This window comes from Schistocerca nitens, chromosome 3 (genome assembly GCF_023898315.1).
Source record: "Schistocerca nitens isolate TAMUIC-IGC-003100 chromosome 3, iqSchNite1.1, whole genome shotgun sequence".
Taxonomy (NCBI): domain Eukaryota; kingdom Metazoa; phylum Arthropoda; class Insecta; order Orthoptera; family Acrididae; genus Schistocerca; species Schistocerca nitens.
In genome coordinates this window covers 728,679,924-728,701,436 of record NC_064616.1, presented here as the reverse complement: position 1 = coordinate 728,701,436, position 21,513 = coordinate 728,679,924, and the positions used below count along the sequence as shown (strand labels likewise).

The 21,513-nt window shown below is 40.3% G+C and overlaps 1 protein-coding gene across 1 annotated transcript in view; it reads right to left on the bottom strand.

Moving 5' to 3' along the window:
* Positions 1–21,513, bottom strand: part of LOC126248704 (ecdysone-induced protein 74EF-like) — a 737,945-nt gene that overhangs the window by 700,819 nt on the left and 15,613 nt on the right. The window lies entirely within an intron of this gene.

Here is a 21,513-nt window from a genome sequence, read left to right as displayed (position 1 = left end):
TGTACAGCACAAAACCGTACAGGCCGACCTCGTCTGTTGACTGACAGAGGCCGCCGACTGTTGAAGAGGGTCGTAATGTGTAATAGGCAGACATCTATCCAGACCATCACACAGGGATTCACTGCATGAGGATTCACTGCACGTACTTAGACAGTTAGGCAGGAGGTGAGAAAACTTTTTCATGGTCGAGCGGCTGCTCATAAGCCCCACATCACGCTGGTAAATGCCAAACGACGCCTCGCTTGCTGTAAGGAGCGTAAACGTTGGGCGATTGAACAGTGGAAAAACGGTGGGTAGAGTGACGAATCACGGTACACAATGCGGCGATCCGATGGCAGGGTGTGGGTATGGCAAATGCCCACTGAACATAACTTGCCAGGGTGTTGTGCCAACAATAAAATTCAGAGGCGGTGGTGTTGTGGTGTGGTAGTGTTTTTCATGGAGGGGGCTTGCACCCCTTGTTGTTTTGGGTGGCGCTATAATTGCACAGGCCTACATTGATGTTTTAAGCCCTTTCTTGCTTCCCACAGTTGAAGAGCAATTCAGGGATGGCGGTTGCTTCTTTCAACACGATCGAGCACCTGTTCAGAAAGCACGGCCCGTGGCGGAGTGGTTAGACGTCAATAACATCCCTGTAATGGACTGGCCTGCACAGAGTCCTGACCTGAATCCTATAGAACACCTTTGGGATGTTTTAGTTCACTGGCTTCGTGTCAGGCCTCACCGACCGACATCGATAGCTCTCCTCAGTGCAGCACTCCGTGAAGAATGGGCTGCCATTCCCGAAGAAACCTTCCAGTACCTATTGAACGTATGCCTGCGAGAGTGGAAGCTGTCATCAAGGCTAAGGGTGGGCCAACACCACATTTATTGCAGTATTACCGATGGAGTGCTCGACGAATTTGTAAGTCATTTTCATATACGTGTCCCGATACTTCTGATCCCGTAGTGTATAATAAATTGCCATCTACTCTGAACATTGATTATATCACCCTATACAGACGATCATCAGAATCAAAAATAAGTACAATAGATAAATATATCACGTCAGGATTAGTACTTTGACACACTGTCAGTGAGTCGAAGTAATGAACATTAAGTATAATCAGAATATTCACGCGCACTTTATGAGAACTTAGTACAGTATATAAATTAAAAAGAACTATAAGCGCCGCAGGTTTCGTCGTTAAGTGATGAACTGAAATAATGGATCAGAGAGCGATGTGTCAGGGATACTTTATCTCACAGAAACCGAAGTGAAGACCACAAACAACCTCATTTGTGCTCCCCGTGAACAGAATCACTATTTTTACTTTTTATTATTACTTACTATTTACTTACTATTTATTATACTTACTTTATTATTACTTACTATTTCTTCTTTGAACTTTGTTTTAGTTTACTTTGACAATGTTGAACGATAAACTACATCAGCTGCAGAAGTGACAGATATGGTGACTGAATACATTTGAGTAAAGTGCAAATGAAGATGACAATTAATGACTGTGTGAAGTGTGGTATCATCTCCCGTCAACGCGATGTGCACGCTATTATCGAAGTGACATGGTAGAGGAGAACAAATTTCTAGCAAACTTAGCGAAACGGATTAGCAAACCTGATGTAGCAGCTTTAAAGTCTAAGGGATTTCGTAGCATGTTACAATCCGAATAGTTACGCTCGCGTTATGGTTACTCAATACGTACATACCATGCCGTCAAGCTTATGTAGTTATAAAGAGAAATATGTACCATGACTGACATTTTCATTTTATAACTGCCGATTACTAACTTGACTACCGAACGTACGTTTTTCCTTTTCTTAATGCAAGACCTTCCCTAATGGATAATGAGGCATATTTCTGCCTACAACGAATTTTGTCTTCGTTACACTGAGGCAGAGATGTAAGTAAAGAAACATATTAGTTCTGATAAGTAAATATTTCTTTAATTCATCATAACAAAGACTGACATTGCTTACCATTCGCCTTACCTCACACCCCTGTTGTAAACAAGAGCAAGAATTTTTGCAGTTTGCGGCACAATATAAACTTGCACTTGGGGGTTAAGCTACATGGTTAGCGAAGAAGATAAAATAGCGGACACAAATCCGTTGTTTCATGTGATGCAAGTTGGTAGTTAATACGAATATTGAATGGCTTTAAGCATAATGTCGTGCAGACAATACAGAGATTGATACTAAACAAATATTATATTATGAGTCAATCAAAAGAGGTAGTTTTTATTGCTTGTAATTAGTTTTTATTCAATGATGTTACACTCAGATGTCCAATGATGGTTTGATTAGATCAAAGCCGATTACATGCAATAGAACCTAGTGATATAGATCGTTTACTTATAAAATATTCAATGCAGAAATATTTGTTGGAGTTTATAGTTGAAAAATACAACTAATGGTGGTGTAGCGGCTTCCCACACGACTGATACAACTTCTCTTTCCGTCATTTAAGGCCAGTGATGCTACAGTTCGTGCTTAGCTGACACCCAAATTCATGACGTTTCATCGAAATATTTAGTAATTTGTTTTTAAGCTGGAATCGAAATTAAATTCACAGTAAGACAATTTCACGTTGATCTGCAAACTGTCGACAAATATACATCCTGGAAGAGAAAATAATCCGTTGCCATCGTCAGGCAGCATTCGTCGCGACGTCCGTCCTAATTTCGTAACAACAGAGGTCGCAACCAAACGTCGACACTAATTTGTTGCCATTCTGGTCTCTGCGAACTGACTTGACAGATAATCTGTTATCGTCTTGCGATTTTCTTATTAGGAGTCACTGTCATGTAGAATCGTCTAAATGATAAAGCTTACTCCGTTTGACTGTTCTTTCTGTTTTCTTCTGGATACACTACTGTAAATTCGGATTTTTAGCTATTGTTAAGAGATTCGGCGATTAATATACGTGCTTTAACATTCTAGTACGTTTTTACGACATTACAATGTACACCACGAAAATTTGTACCGATGACACTGTTAATAGGTAACATACCATTTTGTTCTTTCGAAATTAGTTACACTTATTGTCGTAGTACATGTGGAGAACGTCATATTAATTATTTGACCATAAGGGATCGTCGTATTAGTGCAACGTTTATGGTTTGTTGAAGTACCAAGTGATAGTGTCAGGTAGGTTGTAAAAATTTTTTACACAAGGACCAAATATAATTATACAATGACGTCATAAGCAAGTACCATTTTTGGTGGTTAGGTCTTAATAGAATAATTGGTAGCATGGTATGTCGTACATGAACTCTACTAATCGACTAATTTCTAAAGACAATAAAGACCCATCACGGCCGAATTGTTTTCTATACCTTTACTATCTCCACTGCACGCCTCTGTGTCACTCTAATTTAAGAAACTTGTCCCAGAAGTATTCTTTCAAGATGGTGACCTATACGTAATTCAATAAGTAACGCATACATTCTCACGTGAACTACATTTTTATAAACATGTTTACTTTGGCACTGCTGTTAATGTTACCGAAATTGTCCAAAGCCAAACACATTACTTTTATTAGCTTCACATATTCCCTCAACTGCATTGTGTCACTCAATCCGATCTCCCGTTGACTGTTTTGTGAGAACTCAGTTCCACTAGCTCCAATGTAGTCTTTATTTGCTTGCATTTAGAGATTTCTGCAGAACAAGCTTGTGTGTTTCAGCTTACAAGTCCATTCTCAAGTGCAACTGTGGGGGTTGACGATCATATGACAACCAGGGGCCAACTGTGACATGTCTGTAATGAAATAATATTGTTAAAATCGCGTAGGGTTTGTTCGTAGTTTTTGTTCTATGATATTACTTCGTGATAATTGTTTGACAACTATCCGTGCTGTATGTTCACAGATTTTTCATCTTTGTTGCATAGATATTACTTGGTTAAAATTTTTTGTATAAGGGTTATCTATGATTTCATGGGTTATCTATGATTTCATATGTTCATTTTCTCGTGATCGAAAATCTCAATGAAATTTTCTACGTAGGACTTGAGTTACAGGTCAGTGTGTTCATTGAGTAAGCAGTCCGGGGAAACTTCTCGTATGTGTGTATATCTCTAATTCTAGGATGAGATTTTCACTCTGCAGCAGAGTGTGCGCTGATATGAAACTTCCTGGCAGATTAAAACTGTGTGCCGGACCGAGACTCGAACTCTGGACCTTTGCCTTTCGCGGGCAAGTGCTTGGTATAGCACTTGCCCGCGAAAGGCAAAGGTCCCGAGTTCGAGTCTCGGTCCGGCACACAGTTTTAATCTGCCGGGAAGTTTCATCTCTAATTCTTCCAAAATATCCATAGTACGTCCTTTAGATATTTTGTGCAAAATTTGTACACTGGTTTTCAATGTGTTCTGCTTTGTGGTTTCCATTTTTAATATGTAGGTAAAAAGTTGATTTATTGCTTTCACATGCTCTCATATATTCTTTGAATCCAAAGTTGATTTTCCTTCCTGTTTGTAGGATATAGAATTTCGTACAGTTTGCACAAGAAATTTTGTAGACTCCCCAATTAGAAAATTCTTAGATTTTTGGCTTTTCCTGATCGAATTCGTGTTTTCAGATTACTGGTCCTGCAAGATGCTAATTTTACATTTGTCGTACGTAAAAGTTCGTTCATTTTATACGTTAAGTTGCCCAGACAATTTGTTGGCACATATGTTATTTTTGTTCTAGTTGCAGGTTGTTTTCTCAGTGTTGTATACTAATGTATGATTCGTATTTTAGATTTTGTTTGTCGGTTGTACGTTCTGAGCACTATATCTGGGTGTAAATTATTTTTCTGTGCTACGTATTGTAGTGTTGTAATTTCTTTTTGTATTGCATGTTCGTCTAGGGGAAAACTTACAATTTTGTTGATCACTGATTTAAAAAAATGCGTATTTATGTGCAGTCGGGTGCAAAATTTTTTATTAATGATGTTGTCTGTAGTGGTTGATTTTCTATATACTTCGATTGCATAGTTGTTTATTTTACTTAATTTTCAGGTCAAGGAAACTTAGAGTTCTTGATTTCAGTTTATAAGGTAGAGTTTATTTTTGGATTTAAGTTGTTAAATTTTTGGCGTATTTCTTGGATGTCAGCATTATTATCATATATTAGCAGTAGGGTATCGTCTATTTATCTGAAGTAATAGACAATTTTTCCAATTAATTGGCTGTTGGTACAAAAAGAATTTCTTCTCGTGTATTTAGGAGTTTCTGCAAACGTTCCGGCCATGGAGTGCCCATTGGAACCCCATCTGCTTGTGCACAAAATTTCTTATTAAATTCAGAATAATTTTGAAAGAGCGTAAGCTTTAGGAAGTCTATGAATTCGTGGGCTGCTATGACAGATGTTTTTCTACATTGAAGAATGTTGCTTTTTTTTATATAACATCTACTGTTTCCGCTACTGGTTTTTTGATGTATAGATTTGTAACATCGAATGAGATTAATTTTACAGTTTGACGTCTTTTCTGTTTTTTACGATGTGAAGTTAATTTTCAATAGTTCTCTCTGACAATTCGGTTTTCTCAGCAGCGACTGCCTTGTCAGCTGACATGGCAAATGACATTCGGAAACCATCTTTTCCTTGCGCCTCTGTGTGAGTAGCGATGCCGGCTGCTGAATGTGATGAATGCTGGAGGAGCCTGCGTGATCTAGCGTGCCGGTAGCGATCGCTTCCGCTACGGGCTGATGTATACTTCAGCTGCATCATTATGCGGCGACTCGCGACCTGTGTTATACAAACGGGAACGGGACGAGCTATTCTTGCATGCTGCAGGTCGCTTGTTAGATAACCACCCACGGCGTTTCGTACACTGGCGCCTCCTCGCATTACCAGTGCACCGTACAGTTATCTGCACAAGCCCCTACAGTTACGTTAGTACTCTGTGATCCACTGTACGTCTTCTGGAATGATACTAACGTCGCTCAATAAGTACGGGGGAACTACATTCTGCCACAGCACTACATGAGAGCTGTGATAACAGAGAGCTGTATTACACTTGATCATGTTTTGTTGGTTTTATGCTGTTCTCTATGCTACTATTTCCTGCACGAGTCTCTTCACTTACTAATAATTACCGCAGCCCTCATCCATTAATTTAACCTGCCTACTATGCTTGTCTCTTGGTCTTCCTCCGCAGTTTTTAACATCACTTTCTTCCATTACTAAATTGACGATTCCTCAACGTCTCAGAAAGTTTCCTGTATACCTATCCATTCCTTTAGTCACGTTATGCCACAAATTTCTTTTCTCCTCATTTGTATTTGGTACTTCCTCATCAGTTAAGCGATCTACTCATTTAATCTTCAGCATTCTTCTATAGCGCCACATTTCCAAAATTTCTGTTCTCTTCTTTCTTGAATTGCTTATTGTTCACGTTTCACTTCCGTATAAGGCTACACTCCAGATAAATGCCTTCAGAAAATGTTTCCTACCACTTGAATTTATATTCTATGTTAACAGTTTCTCTTCTTGAGAAAAGGTTTTCTTTAAATTAGAAACCTACAGTTTATATCCTCTACACTTCGGTCGTCATAAGTTATTTTCCTGCCCAAATAGCAAAACTGATCTACTGCAGTTAATGCCCTACTTCTTAACCTAAATCCCTCAGTATTTCCTGATTTAATTATGTTACATTCCATTACCCTTGTTTTGCTTTTGTTAATGTTGAATTTACATCCTACTTTTAAGATACTGGTCATATCGTTCAATTGCACCTTCAAGTCCTTTGCTGTTTCTGACAGAATTACAATGTCATCGGCAAATAGCAAAGTATTTACTTCTTTTCCTTAAATTTTAGCTTCCTTTCCAAGTTTCTCCTTTCATTCACAGGTTGAATAACATTGCGGATAGGCTGCAACCTTGTCTCAACCCCTACTCAAGTACTTCTTCCCTTTCATGCCCTTCGACTCTACCTTTTGCTCCCTGTATTTTATCGTCGCTGCCTTCAGAACTTCCAAGAGTCTATTCCAGTCAGCACTGTAATGAGCTTCATCGAAATCTACAATCGCTATAAAAGCAGGTTTCTCTTTACTTGGCCTGTGTTCTAAGATAGGGTCAGTATTGCCTCACATGTCCCAACATTTCTCCAGAACCCAAACCAATCATCTTCGAAGAATGTGTAACTCACTGTGAGGGAGTGTAAATTCTTCGTAACGTCACTCCCATCGCTTTCCTTGAAACTAATGAGAGAAAATTTTCAGATTCAGTTTCTTTATTTTGATCCACCATGTGATCACTTTGCAATATAAAGTGAACAAACTAATATACCAAATCTACAGGAGAAAGCCCTTGCTGCAAATACACGACTGATCCCATTAAGAAGTCTTACCCGAGTTTCCAAACCACGGTGAACCAACTCAGGGATGACGTTCTAGAAAATCTCAAAACGAACCATGAGAACTAGCTCTGATACAGTTTGTCATAATCATCTTCGCAGTCATTATCCCTATTCGAAATTCCGCCCAACAATGACTTTGTGTATGCATGATACCTTCCGATATTTTTGAGCGAGTCTCAAAAGAACAGCTTTCAATGAAGTTACGTACTACCCGATCAATATAAAAGCTTTCACCTAAATTCTACAAATCAATAACACCAAAGAAAAAGTAGTTTTCTAACTCAGATACGAAATGTTCCACTGGTCTCATATTTTATGCAATGCTTACCAAACAGAGTTAAGTTGTCCTACACGTGCCAAACCACGTTTAGAACGACTGAACTGCGTTTGTGTTATCGACTGGTGGAAGGGATTCAGTAAGATCAACTCGAGTGCACCGCCGACAATTTAAAATGTGTTGGTATATACTGAAAAGATAGAAAGATAATAAACGAGATGTACACGAAGACAAAAGTGACAGTAGGGAGTGAGGACACGAAGAGATGAGCAATGGAAGGGGTGTTTGGCGGGGATGCTTCCTGTCACCAAAACCATAAAAAATATGTTGAGAACTGGTATGTAAGGCCATAGAGGGCGCAAGAGACACTGTATTTGGTGGAGAAAGGATAAAGACTATAAGACGTGCTGTAATCTCCCCTCTCCTTCCTAATCCCATCTACTGTCCACATTAGTCTTTCATGAAGATCTGAGAGGAGCGAAGATTACAATAAACTTTCTAGTTTACTAAGCTTTTCATGTAGAGTTGGCTTCAGTTCTTCTTGTCTAGAGGTCTGATTCTTGAAGCTGAAAATGTCACATTTTAGGTCCTCATGGTTGGCTTGATCTAAATAAATATGAAGACTTGTATTGCACAATTTTTGTTTTTATGTAAATGCATTGTCTCACATTTTAGTTCTTCATACAGTCTTTTGACTTTTCACATAAACGAAGCCGAAATTACATTGTTCGCACAAAAATACAAAAATACGTCCGCTCACATCAGTGGTATGCTTACGACTCTCTCAATCTGCGGCAAAAACCACATTCCAAAGGGTTTACAATTTTTCTTAACAAATGAATTTCTACTAGTTTTTGTTACATTATTACTTTCGATTATTATTTCATAAATGAATCCAAAAATAAACGTAGTAACCAGTACAGTATTGCGTAATTAATAATAGAACTTTTAAGTGTGCCAATAATTCGTAATTTCTAATGTTTCTAAAAAATTAATTTTAACTGTACATTCAGAACTAGTACTTTTTGATTATAACATCGAAAATAAAGTAATTCCTTTTGATAAATTTTAGCTTGAAATATAACGTACTGTGTATAAAATTATATGAAAGTTTTCAGAAAAGCAACTGAGATAATACTGACCTGTTCAAAATTCAAAAAATGCTAGAGGAGCATGTCCCGTCACAGTACGGATGATCAAGCAGTGCTGACGGAATCGGAACTTGAGCTATGGCAGACGTTGAACAGTATTGCTGGAAGGTCGAGGAGAATGGAACGAAGATAAATATAGGAAAGACAAAGTGATGAGAATAAAAAATAAGTAAGCTCTGGTTAACTCATTCTTAGACGGAAAATGCACAGAACACGTCAAATCGTTTCTGTACCTGAGCACTTTAATGACATGGAACAAAATCTGTGCAGAAGAAATAAGGCGGATGGTATCTACGGAAAAAGGGAGCTTTTGAAAAGGTGGAGCAGTTACTGACATCTAGAAGAATTCCAACGGAGCTGAGAAAAAGATCTGCTAAATGTAATGTCTGGAATGTAGTGTTATACAGCTGTGAATCACGGACAGTTAAAAAGAAAGAAGAAATATATTTAGATAGTTTTGAAATGAGGCTGTAAAGAAGAATGCTAAAGTGAATTGGACTGGCAGACTTAAGAATGAAAAAGTAATGAAGAAAACAGGAGATTATTGAAAGCAATCAGGAATATGGAAAAATCTGACCTGGGACATATGCTGCATAGGAATCATACGCAACAAATAATTAAAGAGGGAATAGTGGGAGAAATAAGAGGAAATGGACGGGAGAGAGTTGGAGTGATAGTTGTTATTAGAAGAGGACGACCATTCAAACGATGAAGGAAGATGCTCAGAACAGGACACAATGAACAGTCTCCAGTTTAAACTTGTCATAAGACACATACAATAAAGAAGAAGAAATGTTCCAAGAGAAGATTTCCTGTTGGAAAATTATTGGACGTAATGGGAATAGACGTAGAGCTCCAGATATAAAAAACTTATAGCTTTATGAAAAGAAAACCAAATCCGTACGCACAGGGTACAACAAAACTCAGTTCAACAACAAAACATTCTCCGTGTGATTCTTTTGGATGAAACCAAGGTGAATAAAGTTCCTCTCTTTTAGCTGATATCGCTATGAAGGCACTTAGGCTTTTGTCGATTGATGCATATAGACGCAAATAATGCATTTTAAAACAACTTTTTTCTGTTGTTATATAAGGTTCCCCAAAGCAGCGGCAAAGTCGGAAACAGAATTTCTTCTACACACATCAAAAGAAGTTTTGCATCACTTAGGTTTCCAGAACTCCTGAAAATAGACGTTGACTGTGGATACTGCATCACACAACCAGTCCCTTTGACTGTTCAGAAATGTCAGTAAACCCGCCCACGGGGTCCCGGGTTCGATTCCCGGCGGGGTCAGGGATTTTCTCTGCCTCGTGATGACTGGGTGTTGTGTGTTGTCCTTAGGTTAGTTAGGATTAAGTAGTTCTAAGTTCTAGGGGACTGATGACCATAGCTGTTAAGTCCCATAGTGCTCAGAGCCATTTGAACCATTTTTTGAAACCCGCCCAAATATGTAAACAACAATGCATGAGTAGCGCCTATTAGACGGAGGGGGTCCGACAGCCGATCAGTTCCAGTCATTCCACCAGGAAGGAGGTTTACGGCTCGCGTTGTCTGTAGTTCAACCATGCCTACACGGTCAATACCGTGGTTCGATCGCGTCCGCATAATTACTTTGTGTCAGGAAGGGCTCTCAACAAGGGAAGTGTCCAGACGTCTCCGAGTGAACCAAAGCGATGTTGTTCGGACATGGAAGAGATACAGAGTGACAGGAACTGTCGATGACATGCATCGCTCAGGCCGCCCAATGGCTACTACTGCGTTGTATGACCGCTACCTACGGATTATGGCCCGAAGGAACCCTGACAGCAACGCCACCATGTTGAATAATGCTTTTCGTGCAGCCATAGGACGTCGTGTTAAGACTCGAGCTGTGCGCAGTAGGCTGCATGATGCACAACATCACTGCCGACGTCCATGGCGTGGTCCATCTTTGCAACCACGACTCCATGCAGCGCGGTACAGATGGGCCCAAAAACATGCCGAATGGACTGCTCAGGATTGGCATCACGTTCTCTTCACCGATGAGAGTCGCATATGCCTTCAAATGGTTCAAATGGCTCTGAGTACTATGGGACTTAACATCTGTGGTCATCAGTCCCCTAGAACTTAGAACTACGTAAACCTAACTAACCTAAGGACATTACACGCATCCATGCCCGAGGCAGGATTCGAACCTGCGACCGTAGCAGTCCCGCGGTTCCGGACTGAGCGCCTGGAACCGCGAGACAACCGCGGCCGGCGCATATGCCTTCAACCAGACAATCGTCGGAGACGTGTTTGGAGGCAATCCGGTCAGGTTGAACGCCTTGGACACACTGTCCAGCGAGTGAAGCAAGGTGGAGTTTCCCTGCTGCTTTGGGCAGCATTATGTGGCGCCGACGTATGCTGCTGGTGATCACGGAAGGCGCCTTAACGACTGTACGATGCGTGAATGTCATCCTCCAACCGATAGTGCAACCATATCAGCAGCATATTGGCGAGAGGAGTGGGACAATCTGGACCAACAGTGCCTTGCTGAACTTGTGGATAGTATGCCACGACGAATACAGGCACGCATCAATGCAAGGGGATGTGCTAATTGGTATTAGAGGTACCGGTGTGTACAGAAATCTGGACCACCACCTCTGAAGGTCTCACTGTATGGTGGTACAACATGCAATGTGTGGTTTTCATAAGCAATAAAAAGGACGGAAATGAGGTTAATGTTGATCTCTATTCCAATTTTCTGTACAGGTTCCGGAACTCTCGGAACCGAGGTGATGCAAAACTTTTTTTGATGTGTGTATATTCTCTTATGTTCACGCCGAAATACTTCATTGTTCACCCAGAAAATGTGATAACGTTCGGAGATGGAGTAGCTGAGCACTGAATATGTAAATAGCGAACAGTCAACCTTGCAATGAAGGAATGATGTGTTGCCCATTCACAGAGATAAAATTCAAGCTCACGTTCCTTGGCTTGGTCCTATTTTCCACCTTGTAGGGAAACAACAACTGTTATTTTTTAATGAAGCGGTATTGGAGACAAGAATAATTTTCAGAGTTAGTTCTAAGAAACTACTAAGACTTAAACGAAAACTTTACGAGTTACATGTGATTTTATTCATAAATATTCACGTACCGCATTTCTGGTCATTTTTTACGCGTGTAAAGAATAAGCACGTTCATTTCGTGCAAATATTTTCGAGAACTACGGTAACTGCATCAACAATTGTAATACTACTCCTTTCCTTCGCAATTGCAAACAGCAGCGGTCCGTGGAGAGCAGAAGTGTGAATGGAAAATTTCGCAAATACTTAGGCACTCATTAAGACAGTTGGCGAACCTCTCTAGGAGCATTTAATCTTTTAGCGCGCTAAAGGAACAGGAAAAAATTGAACAGTAAATAATGCATAATGCTTAGAAGCAGCTTCATCTGATAAACCGACGAAAATTAATCCGTAGACATATGTGTAATCAATACTCTTTGAATCGCTTGCAAAACCAAGGCGATGAATTCGGTTCTAAGTCCACATAACACTGATATCTTACCCATGTACATTCCGTTCACTAAAACGTCAATCATGGAAAGTATTTTCGAGCGACATGGGTAACAGGGGTCACCGGATGTGACGTGACTGATATGAGACAAGACTGCCCAGTTACGAAGGAGGAACAAAGAAGATATTCACATAAGAACCTTATGTTCTGTATTTCACAGTGTCGATGAAAGCTCTTCCTTCCGAGTAGAAAACTAGGAATTATTTTACAGACCCCTGATAGTGTCGTCACGTATATATCTACCTCCTGCCTAATTAAGCAATGGCTAAGTATGGAAGGTAATGTGTGTATAACAAGATTGAAAATCTTACACAATTCTTCTATATAAAACGTAAATAAGATATTCCGTGAAGGCTCGATATGAGTTCTCGATTCCATTCACTTAAAAAACACAATTAGAGAGAGAGAGAGAGAGAGAGAGAGAGAGAGAGAGAGAGAGAGAGAGAGAGAGAGAGAGACAGAGAGGGAGAGAGGGAGAGAGGGAGAGAGGGAGAGAGGCAAGGAGCCGAACAAACAGGGCAAAGGGTAAATGATGTATTTCATTTATTAAATTATGTATTATGTGTTCCGGCGAAAATCGTAAAAATACTAGCATAAACTAAATTTTTGTAAAATATGTTACAAGACGACATAGTTGTATGGCAGTAATGTAGCTCCGTTATTCTGTAAATTATTCACAATAGATTTTGAGTATAGGAAATACGATTAAGATTATGATTTCTCACTTACGTGTTATATTTTTCTGCTATCTGAGAATAGCGTAAAAGAGTTAGCTCACACTGTGTTTATCTTTTGTACAAAAAGATTAAGATTTCGCAAGAGATGCTGAGTGAATGGATGCGTAATTCTAAATCCTTCATCACATAATTATATTACTTGAAATGTTTGCAACGTCAGGGAAAACAGTATTACAGGATACAGTTAAAGGTAAACTTTTTAACTGGTGTCAATGATAAAGCAAATATCGGCAATAGTACGAATTAGTTCGTTAGAATTGGGCGCACACCAACCTTTTCCTTTTGTATTAGACGTTGGTACGGTGATTTAAGACTTAAGAGTTCTGTAGACCTCTTCAACAATAATGTGGTGGGAGACCAATACAACATTATGTTGAACCTGTATGGTTCGTCGGTAGCTTAAGTCGAATCAAATCTGATTCTCTATGGATAGAGTCGAGGGACATGAAAGGGAAGCAGTGGTTGGGAAGGGAGTAAGACAGGGTTGTAGCCTCTCCCCGATGTTATTCAATCTGTATATTGAGCAAGCAGTAAAGGAAACAAAAGAAAAATTCGGAATAGGTATTAAAATCCAGGGAGAAGAAATAAAAACCTTGAGGTTCGCCGATGACATTGTAATTCTGTCAGAGACAGCAAAGGACTTGGAAGAGTAGTTGAACGGAATGGATGGTGTCTTGAAGGGAGGATATAAGATGAACATCAACAAAAGCAAAACGAGGATAATGGAATGTAGTCGAATTAAGTCGGGTGATGTTGAGGGTATTAGATTAGGAAATGAGACACTTAAAGTAGTAAAGGAGTTTTGCTATTTGGGGAGCTAAATAACTGATGATGGTCGAAGTAGAGAGGATATAAAATGTAGACTGGCAATGGCAAGGAAAGTGTTTCTGAAGAAGAGAAATTTGTTAATATCGAATATAGTTTTAAGTGTCAGTAAGTCATTTCTGAAAGTATTTGTATGGAGTGTAGCCATGTATGGAAGTGAAACATGGACGGTAAATAGTTTGGACAAGAAGAGAATAGAAGCTTTCGAAATGTGGTGCTACAGAAGAATGCTGAAGATTAGGTGGGTAGATCACATAACTAATGAGGAGGTACTGAATAGGATTGGGGCGAAGAGGAGTTTGTGGCACAACTTGACCAGAAGAAGGGATCGGTTGGTAGGACATGTTCTGAGGCATCAAGGGATCACCAATTTAGTATTGGAGGGCAGCGTGGAGGGTAAAAATCGTAGGGGGAGACCAAGAGATGAATACACTAAGCAGATTCAGAAGGATGTAGGTTGCAGTAGGTACTGGGAGATGAAGAAGCTTGCACAGGATAGAGTAGCATGGAGAGCTCAGGACTGAAGACCACAACAACAACAATGGATAGATATCATATTGAAAATTTATTGATACTAGAAGAGTTACTTAAAGCTAATGTAATTCGATATGTGTGCTGCCTGAGTTCATTATTTTGCTTTTCTCGAAGATATGTTTCCAGTTATCCAATAAAGTGTATGACTTAACTGGCAAACAAAATATTTGCGATTCAAGTAAATTTCCTGAGACCAAATCACTTGATTTGCGGCATTTAAAAGAATGCAGGCGACCCAGTAAAGTACAAGTAGACGTCGGAAAGAAGAAGAAACGCGAATAAGGGGCAATGGAAGAGTAGAGGTGGGGAAGTGATGTAGGAAAAGTGGATGCAATGCTGAGTTTCATTAGAAGAATCTAACACTTTCAAGACTCATTCACGGGTATTGATCATTAATAGAAGTGCCAGAGAAGATGCAAACGAAGAACGATATGTCCATTGTGTCAAGAGATCGTTTAGTAAGCGTCAGAGCGTTACGGATATGTTCAGCCGTCGTGGAGCGTGAAGTGGGAGTGGTTAAATGCGAATTTCCGAAAGCGTGTTTTCGAAGAAAAGTCTGACAACATATTATTTCCTCCCGAAAGGCTATCACGAGGCATCCAGAGGAGTAGAGCTCATACAGAAATTTACCGACAAGTGAAACAATCACAGGTGCTTTTCGTCGAACGCAATTAATGCGTTTGAGCAGAGCATTAAAAGACAAACGACCGCAATACAGCGAGAGGCACGAGAAAGTGATTTTCCAGCACGGCAAAAATCGACCCCACGTTGCAAAAGAGGTCACAACGTACTTGGAAACGTTAAAATGGGAAGTCCTACCCCAACCGCCGTATTCTCCAGACATTTCTTCCTCTGAGTATCACCTGTTTAGATGGTTCAAATGGTTCAAATGGCTCTGAGCACTATGGGACTCAACATCTTAGGTCATAAGTCCCCTAGAACTTAGAACTACTTAAACCTAACTAACCTAAGGACATCACACACACCCATGCCCGAGGCAGGAATCGAACCTGCGACCGTAGCAGTCCTGCGGTTCCGGACTGCAGCGCCAGAACCGCTAGACCACCGCGGCCGGCACCTGTTTAGATCAATGGCGCATGACCTGACTGACCAACACTTCCGATCTCGTGAAGAAGTCAGAAATTGGATCGATTCGTGGATAGCTTCAAAAGTTGAACAATTTTTTCGACACGGGATTCGTACACTGCCCGAGATATCGGAGAAAGTAGTGGCCAGCGATGAAAAATACTTTGAATGACACATGTGTAACCAATTTGTTTCATTAAAGCCTCAAATATTGGGGGAAAACGGTGGAAGCAAAGTTGTACACCTTGTACAAGCTCAACTTTTACCTGCACCTGTCTAGAGAAACCATTGAAAAACTGAATCAGTATGATCCATTTTACTTTTAAGTCTGTTCTTCTGATAACGCAACCAAGCATTTTAAAACCAATACTCACGGCACGCTCTAGAATCTACGTGAATACTTACCGTGAAGTTGTACGATACTGACAGGGACGAAAATTGTAGCAAGTCAAGAAAAGAAATTTCTACAGAGAAACAAAAGAAAGGAAATCTAAAGAATGAAGACATGTAGAAAGGAAATATGAATGATGCCTTGGTACTCTCTGCAAACATTTCGCAACTAGTATCGTATGGTGATATTTATAGTGTAGATTATTTGTATGGACTGTTAACTAAATTTAAGAGATTATTGAGAAACCTCTGTGTGGTTTGAGTAAGCAACCTATGGTATGAGGTGGCTCGTAACTGCATTTCGTTTGAATTGTTATTCCAACAACCTTTCGATCTGTTTACAATGAATACGTACGTGCTTGCAAGCAAAACGTTTCCATTTATTCGTGGAACTCGTTGTTGACAACAAAGTTCAATGACTCTGTTTCTCTCTCGCTTCCAGCCGTAACCTCTGTATTGCTTAGCACTGTTTTGTGTTGTGGTCTTGTTTCATCACCAGTTTGGTCAACTCAAGCAACGTCGTGTGACTTTTTATGAGGTCACATGAAGAAATTAGTTAACGAATCAATCACGTGGACATAGTGGCAAGGGCTGCAGCAGCTGCTTACGTTGTGCGCTAATTCTTTGTATGCTTAACCAGTTTGATAGTCTGTGTGGCGTTGCTACAAAATGGCTCTGAGCACTATGGGACTTAACTTCTGAGGTCATCAGTCCCCCAGAACTTAGAACTACTTAAACCTAACTAACCTAAGAATACCACACACATTCATGTCCGAGGCAGGATTCGAACCTGCGACCGTAGCGGTCGCGCAGTTCCAGACTGTAGCGCCTAGAACCGCTCGGTCACTGCGGCTGGCGCGTCGCTACAGATTCTGTCAGAACCATAGAGATCGATATTTTGCAAAATAAAAATATAACTTCTTCAAAGCAACGATTCAATAGGCTAATGCAAAAAAAAGTTAGCCGTGAGGGGGTTGGGTTGGGTTGTTTGGGGGAGGAGACCAGACAGTGAGGTCATCGGTCTCATCGGATTAGGGAAGGACGGGGAAGTCGGCCGTGCCCTTTCATAGGAACCATCGCGGCATTTGCCTAAAAGTTAGCCGTACTGCAACCACTGTATTCGTGTTGTATCCGAGGACTTGAGGAGAGCCTTGCATTGAAACGTACTATGTACTAATCTGAAATTTTTTGTATTTTTTATTTTTTGTTTTCCTTTCTTGGTTTTTAATTTTTTTGTTAGGTTTGTGTGAAGGAAGTAGTGCCTTTCCATAATCACGTAGTTTTGACTCACACGGTCGATCGGAACCTACTGAATTAAGTTAAATTACATTAAAATTAATTCTTAGATTAACCATTTAATTTTTTTGGGTGATCTCGTTACCTGTTTCTGTATACATATTATTACAGTCATCAGAATACAATGAGTAGTTGCGTTCCCTTTAAAATCAAAAACCATTTATACACTGTCTGTCTCAAATTTTAACATCAAATTAAAGGCGACGAGGAACGGGACGCCATGGATGAACCGTATTAAAACAGTCAGCCAACGAACGTTGTTCCATTAATGGAATTAAGCGTCATATTGATAAAAAATCTGTAATTCCCGGAGGATATTTTCGTCACAGAAATGACGTCGTTATCAGATGGCTAAACAGTTGTCCGTCAAATTTAGAAGCGGAATAGCATTAGTAATCACTATGGTAAGGAATGTGATGGTTAAATTAATTTAGTAGTCGGTCTGGGTCCGATGCTGCTATGTTCCTGTCAGCTGTGGCAATTTCAACACATCGACCTCTCTGTGCTCCAGTTCATAGCAAAGCTGGATACTAAAGATGATATTCCTTGATTCGCGGCAACCACCTAATAAAATTTTCCACTGTGGAAGGTGTGACGCAGTTCACTAGCAAATCTGGAGGTCAACTGGGAGCCTAAAGAGCTCCCATTTGACTTAGAATGTGGCGTTTTATAAAAGCAGTGTTCCTTTATGAAAAGCAAGGAACCAGCGGCGACTGCAGTCCAGCAAACTATTTCTAAATAGTGCCCCAGCCAGGTAGGGCAGTGACATACGCCCTGTGGAGCAGATGAGACTTAGGCTGGTCAGCAAAGCAGATAGCTAGCAGCACAGGGTCATCACGGGAGGCAACTGAGTAGTACGGTCAACTGGGAGCCTAAAGAGCTCCCATTTGACTTAGAATGTGGCGTTTTATAAAAGCAGTGTTCCTTTATGAAAAGCAAGGAACCAGCGGCGACTGCAGTCCAGCAAACTATTTCTAAACAGTGCCCCAGCCAGGTAGGGCAGTGACATACGCCCTGTGGAGCAGATGAGACTTAGGCTGGTCAGCAAAGCAGATAGCTAGCAGCACAGGGTCATCACGGGAGGCAACTGAGTAGTACCGCGCCGCTCCAGCGAGGCCTTGGCCACTTTCTCTTCTCCAGTCTGCAAACAATAACCTTACATTCTCCATCCGCTGACACCGAAATTCTAATCGAGATACGTTCGCTCCTTTGCGTCCCTGGGCATGCGCTGTAGCAGCCTCCAGAAACAGTGTATGAACACACGCACGCACGCACGCACGTACACACACACACACACACACACACACACACACACACACACACACACAAATGCACAGAAAATTGTAGGTTACGATTCATATCACTTGTGTTCGTTGTGCTACTTCCAGACGGTATAACGTTGCATGATTTCGATAACTTTCTGAAACAAATTGAGAGCTGATGTTTGTCCCACGCGTGGCGACTGTTTGTAGTTGTGGTTTTCTTACATCACTTCAAACAAATGCCGGAATGGCTCCTTCAAAAACCCGATCGCCAATTTCCTCTGATTACCTTTGTTCAACTAAGCTATAGCTCTGTCTCTTGTGTCCTAAATATCGTGGCTTAAATCTAGCTTCTTGTGACTAAAGCCGTTTAGATCGCTTGATATATTTCTTCACTTATAACGACGTTCAGGCCACTGCCATCAACATATTTGTAATTAGGAGTAAGGGAATACGAAGGAGGAGAGGCTTTTGTTATGTATTACATGAAGCTACAAAAGATGAAAATTTATAAAGCTCCAAAATTTGAAGAAATTCGCTCACCAAAACTTAGAGCTTGTGAAAGTACATTCAGTGTCAGTATCAATAGAACCTATGTCTCACTGGAGAGTCAGCATTCAACATGGCCCCCATTCACAAAATATTCACAGCAAGTGGACTAATTGCCGCCATCTGAACAGCTAATTTTATGAATGTACAACTATACTCATATAAATTTATTATATTTAATATAATTTGACTATGAATGTTCGCAATTTAAAGACTCACTGCCATTTTATAAGTATGAACGAAAAAAATAAAAGGCAACATCACACACACTAGCGCCACTCCCGGCTAGAACTTAAATATTTGTAAAAAAAATTTTGAGCCAAGTTGACAGTTGACTCTCCGATTAGGTACGGGTTTTATTGATATCGACACCGAGCCTTGCTTTGGAGGCTCTAAGTTTTGGTGTGTGAACTTTTTAAAACTTTTTTTACTCCCTAATTTTTCATCTTTTATAGCTTGGTGTAATGTATAACAAATGCCTCTCGTTCTTTATGTTCCTCAATCTTAAAGACATAACTGATGATTGCAGTAACCGAACCGTCGTTACAAATAAAGTCTTATGTTGAGCGGTCTAAATTATTTCATTCACAGTGATAGGGGACTCGCACAGTCAATTTATTGTCTTTATTAATAATTAAGTCTAACTACTTCCTTTTTCCACAATTAATTCATAAAACAGTCTGCAAGATGGTATATTAACAAGAGATTTTATTTTTCGCTACAGGAGGATTTGCTTTGTTCTGGCTGCTGGTTTACGCTTGAATTAATCATGAGCGTGGGTTTCCTGTGTTTCCAGACATAGGTACAATAATAGTGACACAAAGCTGTAACACAGCCGAAAAAACAAACCCAAGGCATGACCGAACAGCACTCTACGTAAGTTCGAGGGCGAAGAGTAAAATGGGAATTATAATTGTCAAGCAAATACCGTGAGTGAATGGTACAAGTTCGTTTCCATACAAGAAACATAGTGCATACCAGCGACATTTGCACTGTTCTGTAGATATTTTGAGTGTAATACACAAAGATAAATGGGTTACAAAATCAGACGAAAAGCAATTACTCTGTAATATCCTTGAAAAACTCCGAAATTTTGTTGGTGAAATTCGGGTTCGTCATGCGTACGATTATGTAGAGGTATTTAAATGTAGTGCACGTACTATAAATTTACTTTAGGTACATAAAAGATCAAGGTTCTGAGCGGCTAATAAATAAATAAAAGTTCAACTAAAAACGTCGGCAGAATCTCTAAATAAGAAGGAGTCATTAGTAATGAAAACTTTCCTATATTTATATTTGCTATTTACTCGTGCATTAGTATTACTAATTACAATTTTATTCTTTGACTTCTTCGGTCACATGCGAAACCACTGCGTTACTCTTTTATTCTTCCGTCAAAACCCACACTTTCATTCACATACGTTTTGATGAGCCCCATTACAGGACGTCTGCAAGGTCCCGCTGTCGTTTCTAAAAATCATAACTTGGAAACTATTAGAGACAGAGAATCGTTGTTTATTGTATAAACGTTTAGTATCCCTCGAAGTTTTCTTCCCTTTGTCCTCTGTTACAACTTTGACTTTGAGTGCGTCTAAATAGTGACAGACCAGCAGAAGGCGCAATGTGCCAACAAGTACGCAGGATCCTAATCTGTGACAACGGTACTACGGAATTATTGACGTCAGAATGAGAGGGCACCACCGACAAAAACAAGCATAACGAGCTTGTTAAAAACATTAAAGAGACAGACAGTGTCAAAGAACTTCCTCAAGTGGATGTGCCCTCTCGTCAAAAGCACTAGTCGACAGAGTGCAAGATGCATTTCAACGGAGCCCCTAGAATTCAGTTCGTCGTGCATCACGCGAATTGAAGAAAACGATGTAACGGTCCATAGAATCACAGACTGCAAAGTACAAATGATTCAAGCGTTCAGGCAAACGATCGTCCTCTGCCAGGCGCGGCCATCATACGCCGTGTCACCCCCCATCCACCTCCCCCACCTGCCCAGCTCTCAGGGAAAGGAAAAAATATAGTGCAGTTAGATGTTTTTCTTTCAAGAAAATTATTTAAAAATCAGTATTACGCAGGTTTTTGACAGGTTCGATTCCATTTAGCCTCCATAGATACTGACAATGACTGCCTGAAAAAGTGAATGTTTCCAGATGAAGCAACGTTCCACCTATCTGGCCATGTGAATCGGAGCAACATTAGGATTTGGGGGCTCCGAAAACCAGCAAAACACACGTGATCACATCCGTGATAGCCCGAAGATTAATGTTTGGTGTGGCCTAAGGCACGATAGGGTAACAGGCCTATTTTTCTTCGCGGAGAAAACCATATCGGAAGGTGTTTACCCGAACGTACTCGAATATATTTCTTGCTACCGCAGATCAAAGATTTGGAGTCGTCCATCATATTCCAGCATGATTATGTACCCCCAAATTGGAGTTTAAACGTAAGGGGCTGTGTCGTGTTACACATTTCTTAAGAGGCGGATGGGCCGCGATGGTCCCGTCGCATAGC